Source organism: Sinohyriopsis cumingii, chromosome 17, assembly GCF_028554795.1.
Source record: "Sinohyriopsis cumingii isolate HCF-2022 chromosome 17, ASM2855479v2, whole genome shotgun sequence".
Lineage (NCBI taxonomy): Eukaryota > Metazoa > Mollusca > Bivalvia > Unionida > Unionidae > Sinohyriopsis > Sinohyriopsis cumingii.
The window spans coordinates 41221791-41236493 of record NC_142977.1 but is presented as its reverse complement, the minus strand read 5'-3'; positions in this window follow the sequence as shown (position 1 = coordinate 41236493).

Here is a 14703-nt window from a genome sequence, read left to right as displayed (position 1 = left end):
AAAATCGATGAGGCCAAACTCTACCTACGACGCGTGGAAGTGTTACCTAAAGGGGGAAACGACATCAGTCAGACGTTGAGCAGAACGCCCGCCAAGTATCCGATACGACGCGTGGAAGTGAAAACGTTCACCATTCCCGCTAACCAACAATCCATAATCGAAGATCATCTGTTTCAAGGACAGTTACCCAAGCGTTTAATCCTTCATATGTTCAAGAATGAAGCCTTCAACGGAGCCTTCAAAAAAATTCCTTTCAACTTTCAACACTTCAACGGGAAGAAAATCGAAGTCAGTCGCGATGGCAAGACCTTGTGTACCCGACCTTTCGAACCTGACTTTACCAACAAGAATTACTTGAGATCGTACTTGTCCCTGCACGAAGCCACCGGACAGTTAGGAACCAACACCAGTCACGGCATTAGGTACGAAGATTACGCAGGAGGCTATGCTTTGTGGGCTTTCGATTTCACTCCAGACCAAGGCAGCGACGAGGGACATTTTCACCCTATAAAATCAGGCCAGATTCGTGTGGAACTTCAGTTTAAAGAACCACTGGACAAGAAAGTGAACGTCATCCTGTATGCAGAATTCGATAATACGATAGAAATCAACAGTTTGAGAGAAGTCATTCTAGATTATTAGAAGCCATGGAAGACTGTTATCCCTTTTTACCTAGTGGAGAAACTTTGGAGATGGAATGTGAGGAGACCGTGGAAAAAGAAGAAGTTATCATGATGAAGTCGAGATGGCCAGAACAAGAAGCCCATTTAGTCTCCTGTTTTGCAAACACTTGGTGGAAAAAATGACGGAGTTGATCAAAAAAGAGTGTTATGGATGTCAAAACTATCATCCCAGTCAAATTCAACACGATAAATGCGTGATGCTGAGTCAAGAAGAAAAATTGGACGAGTATCTGGACGAAGCTTGGAGTCTCATCTCGGATGAAGTCGTGTTGCATCAGTGGTATAAAGACTTGCGTGAACATTCTTGTCCACCATTAACCACTCAAGAGATCCATCGTATCGAAGCTCTCCTGAATCAGAGTGAGGAGACGAAACGAAGAAACGGTTATTTGTCAGACATTTTCAAGCAAAAAGTCAGGATCGAATTGATGACTTATTACTACCTGTGAAGAAGAAGAAAAAAAAAACACAAACCATGGATACCTGAGAACTTTATTACCTTTTGAACCACAGTTCGTACACTACTTCTTGGAATCCTGTCGTCTGTGCTTAAGATGAACTCCCTCATCGCAAACCTCAAGACCATCAAGCTTATGTGATCAACACGGACGACAGTCATCTCCCAGGAACCCACTGGGTAGCCGTTTACTTTCCTCAAGAAGGATGTGTGGAATATTTCGATTCGTATGGATTGCCTCCTTTGGAAGACGATATCATTGACTTTATGAGAACAAATGCTCAGACCACCCGATTCAATAATGTGAAATTACAAGGCACAGATTCCTTGGTGTGTGGACAATATTGTGTGCATTTTCTGCATCATCGCAGCCTGGGCTATTCCTTAGAACATTTAGTGACTCATTTTGATCCTCGTTCTTCTTCTAGAAACGATGTGAAAGTAGATCGATGGTTTTGTGACCAGTATGCTTATCTTTTGTCTCAAGCTAGGAAACGTAGTGTTCATCAATGGCCTAATGACTTCCAACAGTGGAAATCACAATTTCATTCACAACGTTGTCAGCCCTGTTTAAAGTAGAGTGTGAATTGAAAAAAATGTTTGTGATTTGAAAAAAAATGTTTGATGTTATATGGTTGGATTATTGTTAAAAATGTTAGAGTTGATGGTTAGTGTTAAGTGATTTTGAATAAAAAAAATGTTGTGTTTTTAAAAAATGCTTTTGTGGTTTGTTTGGCTATAAGAATGTTGATTCATGCTCTTTGACTTCTTACTATCCCTCTCATGACACTCATTGAACGTTGCGGCTCGAAAACCGTGGAGGGATGTTTTCCTTCACGTCCGCGCTTTGACTTTAAGAACCGGGCCAGTTTCCAGTCTAACCATCCATTGTCGACTCATCCTCCTACGAAGATGTGCTCCAAACTAGCTAAGCTAAACGAAGCCTACGTGAATTTGCATAGGGTCAGACACAGTCTGATACCGAAGCCAGAAGAGATAGAGAATGTGAGAATGTTAAAAGTCACTGAAGACCTGATAGAAGAGCTCTTCAGAGAAGAAGTGAACAGGGAGAAAGAAGAATGGACAGAGAAGTACAGACTTCAGGGACAGCAGCAACAGCAGCAACAACAACAGCAGCAGCAGCAGCAACCTGAACCTGACAGAGGCTTTGTCGATTGTCGAGAGTTCTTCTTCTTTTTCCGAAGAAGCAGACCTATCGTCAGAAAGTCTATCCTCAGAGGACGTCGCATTCTTAGAAACTAAAAGATTGCCATAGCAAACAAAGAAAACAGCACTTTTCAGGGCTACCCAATACTCTAGAAAAGAAATAACAATCGATTTGCCAATGTGTGTAGGTAGAGTAGTGTGAATATAAACACTGACTCTTTTGTGATGTGAGTGTATGTGTTTGTGTATAGGATTGTGTGTTTGTAAGTGCTCAAGTACGTTTGTGTGGATAGTAGATTAAGATCATGTTTTTGGCTGTTTGAGGTGTGGGGAGAGTAGATTTGGGGTTTGATTGGATTGCTTTGCGTATGTGAATAGTATATTATTTGTTTAATAAATTTTTTTTAGAATAGTGATGGGCAGTATAAAAAAGTGAGTGAGTGTTTCTTTTAGGTCCGCGCGTTTGTTAGGTTATGATCTAGGTAAGATCAATTTTGTTTTAGGGGGATGTTTTCCTTCACGTCCGCGCTTTCACTATAAATGAAACTCGCGGGGCAGTCTAGCTACCCTGTTCATTCGTTGACAAGACAATGAATACCAGAATTGTGAAACTGCTAGAACTCCAGATGCACCTGGAATATGCCAGGCGCATAGTAAATGAACTGACCGCGGAGGCCATAGTAGAAGAGGCAAGGATAAAGAAAGAAGAGGGGGAGAGAAGACAAAAGGAAGAGGAGGAAAAGAAAATAGGAGAGAGGATGGCTTACAAGATACCAGAGACAGAAGATTGGGGTGATGAAGCTAATCATCCTCCCTCTGCGCTCCCAGTCAAACGAGTCAAACTGGAAAGATTGGAGTAGAAGATGTGTGTGTGGTACCAGGCCAGGAAGGTGCCAGCATTAGATAGGTGCATCTGGAGTTCAAAAACAAACATGCCTTTTCAGGGCTACCCAAACCTTTAGAAAAGAAATAATAATCAATTTGCCAATGTGTGTGTATGTAGAGTAGTGTGAATATAAACACTGACTCTTTTTATTTGTGTGAGTGTGTGTTTTTTATGTGTGTGTGTGTGTGTGTGTGTGTGAGAGAGAGAGAGAGAGAGAGAGAGAGAGAGAGAGAGAGAGAGAGAGTTTGTAAGAGCTCACGTACGTTTGTGTGGATAGTAGATTTGGGTTTCATTTTAATGCTTTGCGTGTGTGAATAGTAGATTAGGGGTTTGTTTATTGCTGCTTCACGTATGTGGATAGTAGATCATATGAAATGAGAAAAGTAGGGGATGTTTTCCTTCACGTCCGCACGTTTTAAGTGATGATCTAGGTAATATAACTTTTGGGCTTTAGGGGGATGTTTTCCATCACGTCCGCGCTTTCACTATAAAACTAACAGTGTTTGCCATTGGAGCCCATTCCACGGAATAAGCAAACAAGAAGATGCCAGCAGCTTCAGCTTTGTATAACAACCTTATGGGAAGTTGGTATTGGATGGTGGATGGATTGAATGTAGCAGAAAGGCTTGAACAGGAATGGAGGCATGCAGTGACAAAAGACTTCGTCTCAAGACAAGTAACCAGCCTCCACTTAGCCATCGATATTGTGAAAGAAATGATAGAGAATGAGGAGAAGAGAATCAGATGTTTCATTAACCCATCGTATGTGAAAGTGGGCAAGTTGAAAGAAGCCATAGTTTATGTGACGAGTGTAAGGTGTTTTTTAGAAGACATTGTAGAATGGACAGATTGGTCTTTTGTGAAGTGGGGCTTAGACAAGCTTAAGAAAGCGGAAGAAGTAATGAGGAATGTGCTGACCGAAGAGGTCAAGAAGATCAAAGAAAAGTGGTCAAAGGAAAGAAAAGAAGAAGAAAATAGAAAGAAAAAGGAAGAACTAGAGAAACTAAACGCTGACTGGATCAGAAATAAAGAAGAAGACAGGAATAATGGCAAAAGTTAGAAGATGGCTACAGAAGTGGAGGAAATAAAAGAAGATGATGATGAAACCAAAGGCCCTTTTCAGGACCACTCATAGGTCTCGAAAAGAGATTGACTTTCCATTGCCTACCCTTTTTTTAAATTTTTTTTTTTAAAATCCCATGTTCAATTCCCCTTGTCCCTAAAGTAGTTTTTTTCTCCCATGTTAAATTCCCCTTGTCCCTAAACAAGCCCAAAATCTATTCCCATGTTCAATTCCCCTTGTCCCTAAACAAGCCCAAACTCTATTCCCATGTTAAATTCCCCTTGTCCCTAAACAAGCCCAAACTCTATTCCCATGTTAAATTCCATTGTCCCTATAGTGGCACAGGGTTTTTCTCCATGTTAAATGTACATAGTCCCTATAGTGGCCCAGGGGGGTCTGTAATGCTAATTCTCATTGTCCCTATGGTGGCCCCATTCACTACTATCACACACACACACACACATGCACAATCACATATACACAAAATGCTCAGAAGAACTGCACTAGTAAATGAAGCAATGGCAGGAATGATATTGGAAAGCCATTTATTTTTGAGGGTATTAATTTAGCCCCCTCCACCGGCCTTTAAGTTGGTAGATTAATGCTTGGACGTGTCTCAGATGTAGAAAGAGTTTATATATGTATTGCAAGATTAATAACTTTATGCGATTTCAAATCATGATTTGTTCCAACATAGACTTAATCCAAAAAAAACATCACTTGAATAATTGTGATTTCGCAATGTATAATGTCAACTTTTGTTACGAAAATGCTACAATGCGAATTCTAAACGATCAAATATCGTAAGTACACACCGATTGATATTTGGCCATAGATGTTATCCGTAGGAATGGATACCAAACAGGACGTACACCAGATGTAGACTGTACTCACATTGTGGGTAGTTTTAAGTAAGATCGAACACTATTTCAATTTTCAAAGCTAAAAATATCAGACATATAAGCACAAATATTACCAATGTTGTTCTTGTTGAGGAGAACATTTTTTCAAAATCTGTATCAAACCGGCATTGTAGAATACTTACAAGTACCTGAAAATAAACGAAGAGAATACATCTGAATGAGATAACTGTTTAAACGCATAGAATGTAAAGAGATCATTGGTTCGAGACATCCGTTGTTTTTACAATAAATGTGGAACTTTTGTATCTTTGGAAATATCTCAAAATGCTGCTAGTACAGATGTACTTTGGAACAATAGACATTAACCAGGTATATGAAAGGTACATTGAAATGTTGTTTGCAGATGAGAAGTTTTGTTTTGAGATACTGGCTTAAACATAAATATGTTCTATACAGATAATTGAAACTGTGAACATTAAACTTGTCCTGAGTGTTCACATCAAAATTACGTTGAAAGATATATTTTGATACAACTATCTGGAATGTGTACATCAAAATTATTTTTATTTAGAAGCATTGACATGGATAACACAGTGTACTACGCTGCCATATCTTATAACATAAGAATTGCTGTGAATTTGTGCAAGCATTCTGGTGCGTGATTAAAAATTAGTATACATCATTTACTGTGTACAGTTTTGTAATACTAAAAAGGTAGATTTTAACTCGCTGGGGAAGTCCAAATGTTTGCCACAAAAAAGAGGGTAGAATCTGAGCCCGTAGGGGAGAGTCGAAAGATTTATCAGGTCAAAAAGGTATAATCGGAACACGTTCAATGGTTCCAATTCTGTCCTGATTGCTCTGGTAAATATTTTAATCTATATACTGTGGTTATTTAAACATGAGTGATTACTAAGTACACACATTAAACATAAAAGAATCCTACACTAATAAACGTACAATTGTTACTCAAGTCTAATCTTGATGACTGACGTACAGCTAACGTTACAGAATCGAACCAATTAGACCAACTGGAATTGGCTTGGTCTTTGCAAATGTGGAGTTATAAGAAGAAAGAAATAGTGGCTTACTATTCGCTGTGAATTTAAAGATTCCTCCTCCACTTGGTGTTGTGGTAGGGCTTTGAGTGGCGTCACATTCTGTTGCTTTTACTGTAGCAATAACATTCGACCCAACAGTTGTAGCAGCCTGCAACATAAAGAACACCGTGGATATGTTTGTTTGGTGTGGTTTTTGTGGATATCAATTTGTGAGGTTTTGATAATAATAAAAAAATATATTTGACACCATTAGATTTGTTGACAATCTCAGATAGAGGCAATTGGACCTGTTTGTCTTCAAAGATAAATAAGTTTTTGCTGGGTCCTAAAAGTCGTAGCATGAAGCAATTTTAGACTCGCAAAAAGGCCAGCAAATGCAAAACTGACTTTAACGTATACGTGTTTGTACAGTCGTTTATATAAGACAATGAATAGATAAAACAATGGTATGTCTATCACATTCTTCTTGTACCTTTTTCCATTTATGAACACATATGTCCAAAGGTAATTTAATGTTTCTTATGAACTTCTGTAAAAGAGTGAAAGTGATCTCCATGGACGAAATTTATTTCATAGACGACCATTCTAGCTTTATTGAGCTACTTAAATATGAGGTGATGTGTATCCATTTTGTTCTGAGTTGGCAGACAGAATGATTCAATAGAGAGGGGGGATAGCGTTGTCAAGGCAGCCAAGCCAAGATGTAATCATACCCCATACCAAAAGATGCGTGTTTAAAAAAATTAGTACCTCATTTTTACAATTTCATGATTTAAAAATTATACAGTGTGAACGGAATTCAGAGTAATCAGGAGCTATGGATTGAGTTAATTTTGTGCGGATAAGAATACTGAATGTAGGACCACAGTGCAAACATATGGAAAAGAAGATAAAATTTACATGTAAAAAGCCAGGTCAAACATATAGAGGCGGCTATTATTGGTTGTGACAATGGAGGGTTTCTGATCAATTATTTACATTGCAAAGTTGACAAAATTAAAGACAGATAGCTTATTAGATAAAGGGAAGATTTTTATTTTAAACAATTAGCAATAAAATTAAATTAGCTGTCGTTGAGGAAAGTCACTACTTATAGGGGTATGACTCACATTTTGGCTTATGTAACTACCTAACAAAATGATCCAGAGGTGACATTTGTCCCTGATTGATTATCATTACAATTTCACGGCTGTAGAGGGGGACCTTATCAACATACAGCTCCACGAGATCAGAATATGCTGACTATACTTTGGAGTTTTTAACATTTGTTCGATGAAGGTAGATAATAAGACCCACCAGCTTGACCAGTCACAGCTCACATGTCAATAGCTGTAAAAGAGTATCCGATGTCACGCGGGAATTAAAATGGGTGCATAGGTTAAAATGCGGGAGACGGTATGGGGGTCATACGGGAGATCCTATGTAAAAATAGTCCAAGGACTTAGAACGGGACTGTTATTACAGGTTAAACGTGTTTTCTAATGTGTAATGGGAATGGTAATGTTATAATTTGTATGTACTATAGAAACTCACCACATATAGAATCCAGCTTCCATTTGTTTATTACTATCCAAACACACACACCCTACAATCCAGCACATCACTTTTGATTACAATTCAACACACACCCCTACAACCCAACAAAGACATTAATAGCGTTTATGCACACTTTCGCACAAACATACAGACATACTATCACACACAAGGGTAGGAAGTACTAATAGAGAAACTACGATACCTTTACATGCAAACATACTATCACACACACAAACACAGAAACGGTAAAGCGGGGGGGGGTATGTTTTAGATGCAACAACATAGAGACATACATACACAAATTATTTGGTAAATAGGATTAGTATCTCTCTTTCCTAATGACCTGAGTAACCCTTAAATGAGCCGTTGGAGTTGCCAGCCAACGAAGAGGGCGAACTCACACCACACCGATTCACCGTTCTTCTTCTAAAATTTCTTCGCACTGCCGGTCCATACTCCAATGCTCTCTGAGACACTGTTGTCTTTCCACATACACTCTTCTCTTCCAGATAGCCGTGCCCGTAATCTTGGTGATGGTCCACGATGCATTCACATAGACCATGCACTCTGGGTTAAACGGCATGTGGAAAATGATCGCCAATGGCTCTAGTGCTGCCGACATCTTGTCACGTTGTCTTCAGAACAGATGATTGCATAGGAGAATGTACTTGTATATGTAGCCTAGGATCGGATCGAAATGAATTAAAATGCACACCAGTCGAAACGCAAGATACAAAATCAGCTAAAGCGTAGTGTGTCTCTTCCAATAAGAAGAAAGGGAACGCGTGGTGCCATATTCTTTATGAAGGCGTAACAGCGATCACAAGGCTTACCATTGCGAAACGGTTTGAATACTATATCCATGGATGAAACAATAAAGACACTGTATTGACAGGAATCGGGATATTCTTCTTCTGTTTCTGAAGAACGCTCATCCCTCTCGTTTATCTGTTCTTTAAGGATACTACGAAAACCAATATCCCTTTTCCTGACACTGATATAATATATCTTTACCTTTGCCTCTCTCTCTCTCTCTCTCTCTCTCTCTCTCTCTCTCTCTCTCTCTCTCCTTTGATTTGATGTTGTAGACATACTTACTGAAGCACAGTAAACATTTTTCCTGGCCGATATAGCAAGTATCTCGAATTTTATTTAGAGTGGAGTATTCCGTAGACTTGTCTGAAGTATACTTTCCTCCCGGACTCACAAACGAGAATAAATAAAAGATTGATAAAAACAATGATGATGACACCTTCTTCAGCAGAAGAAAAGAGACAGAACGGAGACAGAAGTGAGAAAAGTCATACAGAAAAGGGACACCACCCAAATACCGGCTCCTACTCCTACTCTGTAAAATTCAGACGGAAAAGGTAATCTGTTTTTACTCTTCTTCTTCACGGTGTGGAAGCTGAATGAATTATACATTCTTAGACTGAGTGTACACTAAGTCAAATAAAGTTTTGGAACCAAGATTAAACAACCACGCTTTGCTAAGAAGAAACCAGAACATATACCCAATAGGCGACGATGACAATTTTCGATGTCACGGGAAATACTAACTGAAATGTAAACACATGTGCATGCCAGTGATTTTGGAAGATGACATGAGTGAACCTGAACCAACACCTTCTACCCTCTCTGAAATTAGATAAAAGATAGTCAAGATCCACCAAACTAGAGATTCGTTCAGTACCCTCACCCCTAATGACTATTTTCTACGTGCCACTCTTTTTTGAGGACGAAACAGTGTAATATGCATATGAAAAGACGAAAACTCATTTTAGTTCTTTACAAATGATTGATGGAACTCCATCGTTGGTACGAAAAACGGATACTTCATTAACCTCTGAACCCGAATCTCACATGTCACAGTTACAAAAAAATTTACAATCGAAACAGAAAAATCTCAACTCTAAGTATTGCAACGCCTTCAACTCTTTCACCAGAAAGTTTAAACAAAACGACCAAACCTAAGATGAGAGATTTCAAGACGATTATGAAAAGCGAACCAAATGTCACCAGAATAAATACAGCCACAAGGATGGGAGAAAAAGAAGAAACACGAGAAGTATTTTAACCTCCGTCTGCTCCAGAACCTAGTATGATCGCAGCATGCTTGTTGACTCCCTCCCGGACTCACAAACGAGAATAAATAAAAGATTGATAAAAACAATGAAGATGACACCTTCTTCAGCAGAAGAAAAGAGAAAGAACGGAGACAGAAGTGAGAAAAGACATACAGAAAAGGAACACCACCCAAATACCGGCTCCTACTCCGATTGCTCGCAAGACACTTCAAGCTTCATCCAAACTAATAGCACACGAATCTAAGAGGAATGTCTAACACTGTGTGACCTCCTGAGGAGCAACAACAAGCACTGCTAACTTAGTAACGATACAATTTTAGCTAGCATTTACTACAATCCTGCACATGCCGCTAAATACGGACGAGTTAAAAAAAAATTTACAAAACTTAAAAGTGTATGTCTACTAGAATGTGCGATAATGTTTACATGAATAATCGACACAAACCCATTCTACGAACATTTTCCAAAGTGGCTGGCATCCATCATCAATGGCAAAGAGATTTACCGCTATTTATTTTGTGAAATCGACGTGTTTTCGCAATCAGCCTGGGTAGTTTCTTGGACTTTAAAACAAGCTCAGAATTCGTACGAGCTTCAAAACGTGTTTAGGTCGTGGTCGTCACTCTCTAATGTGACACACATACAAAGGCACAGAGTGTCTAAACCAAGCTTTTCGAAAAGAAATGAGAAATATCCACATTAAAGTTTTCACCACTCAGAATCCTGAAACGAAAGTCGGTATTGTAGACCATTTTCAAAGCTTTAAAGAACACATGTGGAAATATTTGACAAAATGACACACTCTCAAGTACATCCACGTGTTACCACGTCTTATCAACGCTTACAATCAGTTGTATCATGGTAGCAACTTGATGTGCAGCAGAAGAAGTGATCCTGAAAACGATGTGGCGGTGTTTGATCGATTGTTTGAAATGTCACCAACCACCCGCAAGAAAGACGTTGTGTTAAAGACTGGAGATTATGTTCGCATTGTAAGAAAAAGAGACACATTTTATCAATGTTATTTAAATAACTGGACAACTCAATTGTTCCGTGTCACTGAACAAGTACGAGGACGTGATCCTCCTATCTACAAAATGAATGAACTGAAAAACATTAAAAGGAATATTTTACTTGCCTGGGTTACAGCTAGTGACCAAAACAAGAAATTCGACGTGTACGTAATCGAAAGCTTAAAGTAGGCAAACGCCGACTTGAAGTCAAAGTGCGTTGGAAAGGATATCTTTGATTATTGGATTGGTGATTCGTACGTCATCGACTAGATGCAGCCATGATGCCGTTAAACACAACAGTTAATCGCCTTCTCAGGGTTCCTCTCTTCAAGAACTAGGAAAACAACCTTATTGTGGATGGTTTGAAGAACGTGTTCTTCAAACTCAAGTCGGTCTTTTTCCTGCCAGTTCTTTCTAGCGTAATATGTCATCAAAGTTGCGATTAACAATTTTAGTCTGCTACAAGGACACTAACAACTGTGGACATTGTTACTCAGCACTTGTATTTTTTCCGGTCCTTCCTTGAAGTATACTATGGGTAGTATCAACAACAACAACTGCAGTCTCGGAATCCAGAACCATCGAAATATGAATAAATAATTTTATTTAAATTTACCGAGTGACAGTTATATGGATGTGTTTCCCAGTAATACACTTATGTTGTTTTATGGTTATATTACCTCAAGCTATGAAGATGTTTTGATAGAAATCAATTATCTTACGCAAGCCTTGAATACAACCAAGGTGAAAGCACCTTTTTCGTCGATATCCTGAACGAACAAGCTTAAACACAGTTGGACAAAAATGATTCTCTCATTTACGAAAAAAAAAGAACATCACCATTCAATCCTCAACTGGCTACCTACACCATGAGAATTCTTAATTTGAATTATTTTAATGATCAAGATCTGCTCGAAATGAATGCAACTGTTTTCAAAGATGAGTTTGACAAAGCCCTGGATAAAGCGTTAAAAAGTGTACTACTTAAATACCATAAAGCTGCTCATTGTCTTATAATGCATTTTGTTCTCACTGTAGAATTATATTCATTAGCTGTTGTCCTTGCATGTTTTCTATTTTGGATGTATAGACTGCCCTGGCTTTTGTGAAAGACATTCACAAAAACGATCCACAAGATTTTCGTCATTCAGCTGAATTGTACGAAGGACTAAAATATTGTATGTGTACTCCAATGTGATCGAGTACACCTTTTCGCAGAGTCGTTCTTTTAAAGTGGATTTCTTTAAAATGTCCTCGTCCAACACCTTTTTTCGTAAGAGCAGGAATACTGTGTTGCTTCAAACTGGAAAAGACGTTTTGGATCGCCAAAACATCAATACAACTTTGCTTCACACTTCTGGGCAAGTCATTGCTTCATCTTCCACGCCACAGTAAGGACGAGGCCTAACCCTTCGAGATCTCATAAACAACATGCAGAAAAAGAAGAAGAACAAAAGCTGAAAGAAGACTGGACGTGTTTGATTACCAATTGAAAACGGAAGAAAAAATGATGCAAAGAGATTCTTGTTTCTGTTCTAACTGAGAACTCGATTTGATTACCATGTCACCAAGGATGATGAAGATGCAAGAATCCAAATGGGTAGAATTGTATCGTGTGTCATCTCTAACTTCGTCAGCCCCTATCGAATTTTAAAATTAAAGGGCAAGTAAATGTTTACACCGATGCGAATAACAGTCAATTGTACCTGGAAATCGACGTTCTTACTGTGGACATCAGTTATCCCGGAATCGATGCCAGAGTAGCTTCTGTCAACACTTTTATGCATTCGATGTTCACCAAAGTGGATATATACGTGAATAACAAACCTGTACCTGGAATATATCTTAACGTACGGAAAAGAAACAAAGAACACACATCTAGGTACTACCGTGGCATGAAAACTTGACACTTTGGACAACATCAACGATGCATCGTTAATTGTAAATGATGATACAGACTGTAGTTCTGGATTTTGAACGACTGTCGAAAGACAAACAAGGACACGATTTAGAACTGATGGATTGTTTATGATTGGACATATGGTTGCAAGACAAGTATTTGTTGACTTGAGTGCATGTATGCCAGAGCGTGAATTGAAGTAGAAAAGTGTTCCATTTCATGGCCAATGCTAACGAGTACAAAACCCTCATCGAAGAAGCCGTACTTGACGTCCACCGTGTGGAAGTCTACCTTCAGTGGGAAACGGCATCAGTCAAACACTGAGCAGAAGGACAGCCATCTATCCGATACCATGAGTGTAGGAGAAAACTTTCACCATTGGCTTTGGACTCCTATCCAAGTTCAAAGATCATGTTTTCCAAATATAGCTACTCATAACGTTTGTTCACTGGCATCGTCAGTAATACATCATTCAGTGGAAAAGTCTATGCAAAATCATTTCACGTTCCAATTCTTCAATATATTCTAGATAGAAGTTAATCGCGATTGCTGAAAATTGTGTCCCAGACACTTTGAACTACCTGTAACACCCAAAGTATTTCATACGATGATTATACAAGAGGATAGTGATTTGATTTCACTCCAGACCAAGTTAACGACGAAGGACATTTCCATCCAATTTCGTACGGAACTTCAGTTTGCAGTTGCCCTGGCCAACACAGTGAACGTCATCTTGTATGCAGAATTTGACACTATTCTGGAAATCACAGTTTGAGAGAAATGATTTTAGACTATTAGAAAAGAAGCGATGGAGATGGACGAACCTAGGGAAATATGTTATGAGAATGGTTTTGATCCAGAACAACAATAGTTATAACATGAAGATGGCGAAAAGAAGGACCATATTTAGTCTTTTGTTTTGCTGTTCTTTAGCTGAAAGAATTACATCTGTAACCGGAGAACATTGTTATGGATGTCAAATCGATCATCCTAGTCGAAACCTTCTTGATAAATGTTTGATGATGAGTTAAAAAGAAAAGTTGGAGTATCTGAAATTGGCATGGATTCTCATTTCTGAAGACTTTTTTGAGCAAGTGGTATAAAGACTTTCGTGACCATTCCTTAAATCCATTGACTTCTCTGAAGACCAAACGTATTAAATCTCTCTTGCGCTAGAGTACAGGGATTATCCGTGGTTTATCGACTTGCTTGACAGAACTTCTCAAGGCAAAAGTCAGGTGTTAATTGATGGCTTATCATTACCTGTAAAATCAAAATAGAAGAACGAATGGTTACCTGGGAATTTCATTAACATCTGACTGACAGTTTCTTGGAATCCTATCGTGTGGGCTAAAGATAAACGTCCTCGTCGAAAACCTAAAGTTCAAACCTATGACATCAACACAGATAAAAGTCATCGACCAAAAAACTGCTGCATAACCATCTACTTTCCCAACGATCAGTGTGGGATATTTTGATTCATATGGTTTAATTCTTCTGAAGTCGACATATTTGACTTTATGAGAAGATAAGGTACAAGTCGATTACTTTTCTTACATTTGGCAAATAAATCAAACTTACAACCCTGAACCACTTAGAGCCATCTAGAGACGTCGAGGCGCCCTCTTTTCTTGTTTTCTATCTTATTTCCATACTGGACATAAATAATTAATACGAGTGCGGTACACAGAGTGAGACGTTGAGTGGGTGCTTAGCACCCATTTGACGAGTAATTAAGCAATGCATTATGTGCGTATTAACCAAATGTACATGGCTAAATAACAGAACGCGTTATAAATTTAAGATCAGTTAGTCAGTCAGTCTAGCCACCGATCGTTGCCTCATCAACAGCTAAAAATAGCATCGAATACTGTAATACTAAGAGAAGTCATGGTTCACACACCTTGTCAAGCATCACTTTATCTAGAAAAGCTCGAATAGGAAGAACACAATCGTCTTTACAATAGCGCAGGACGTAGTAGCAAAT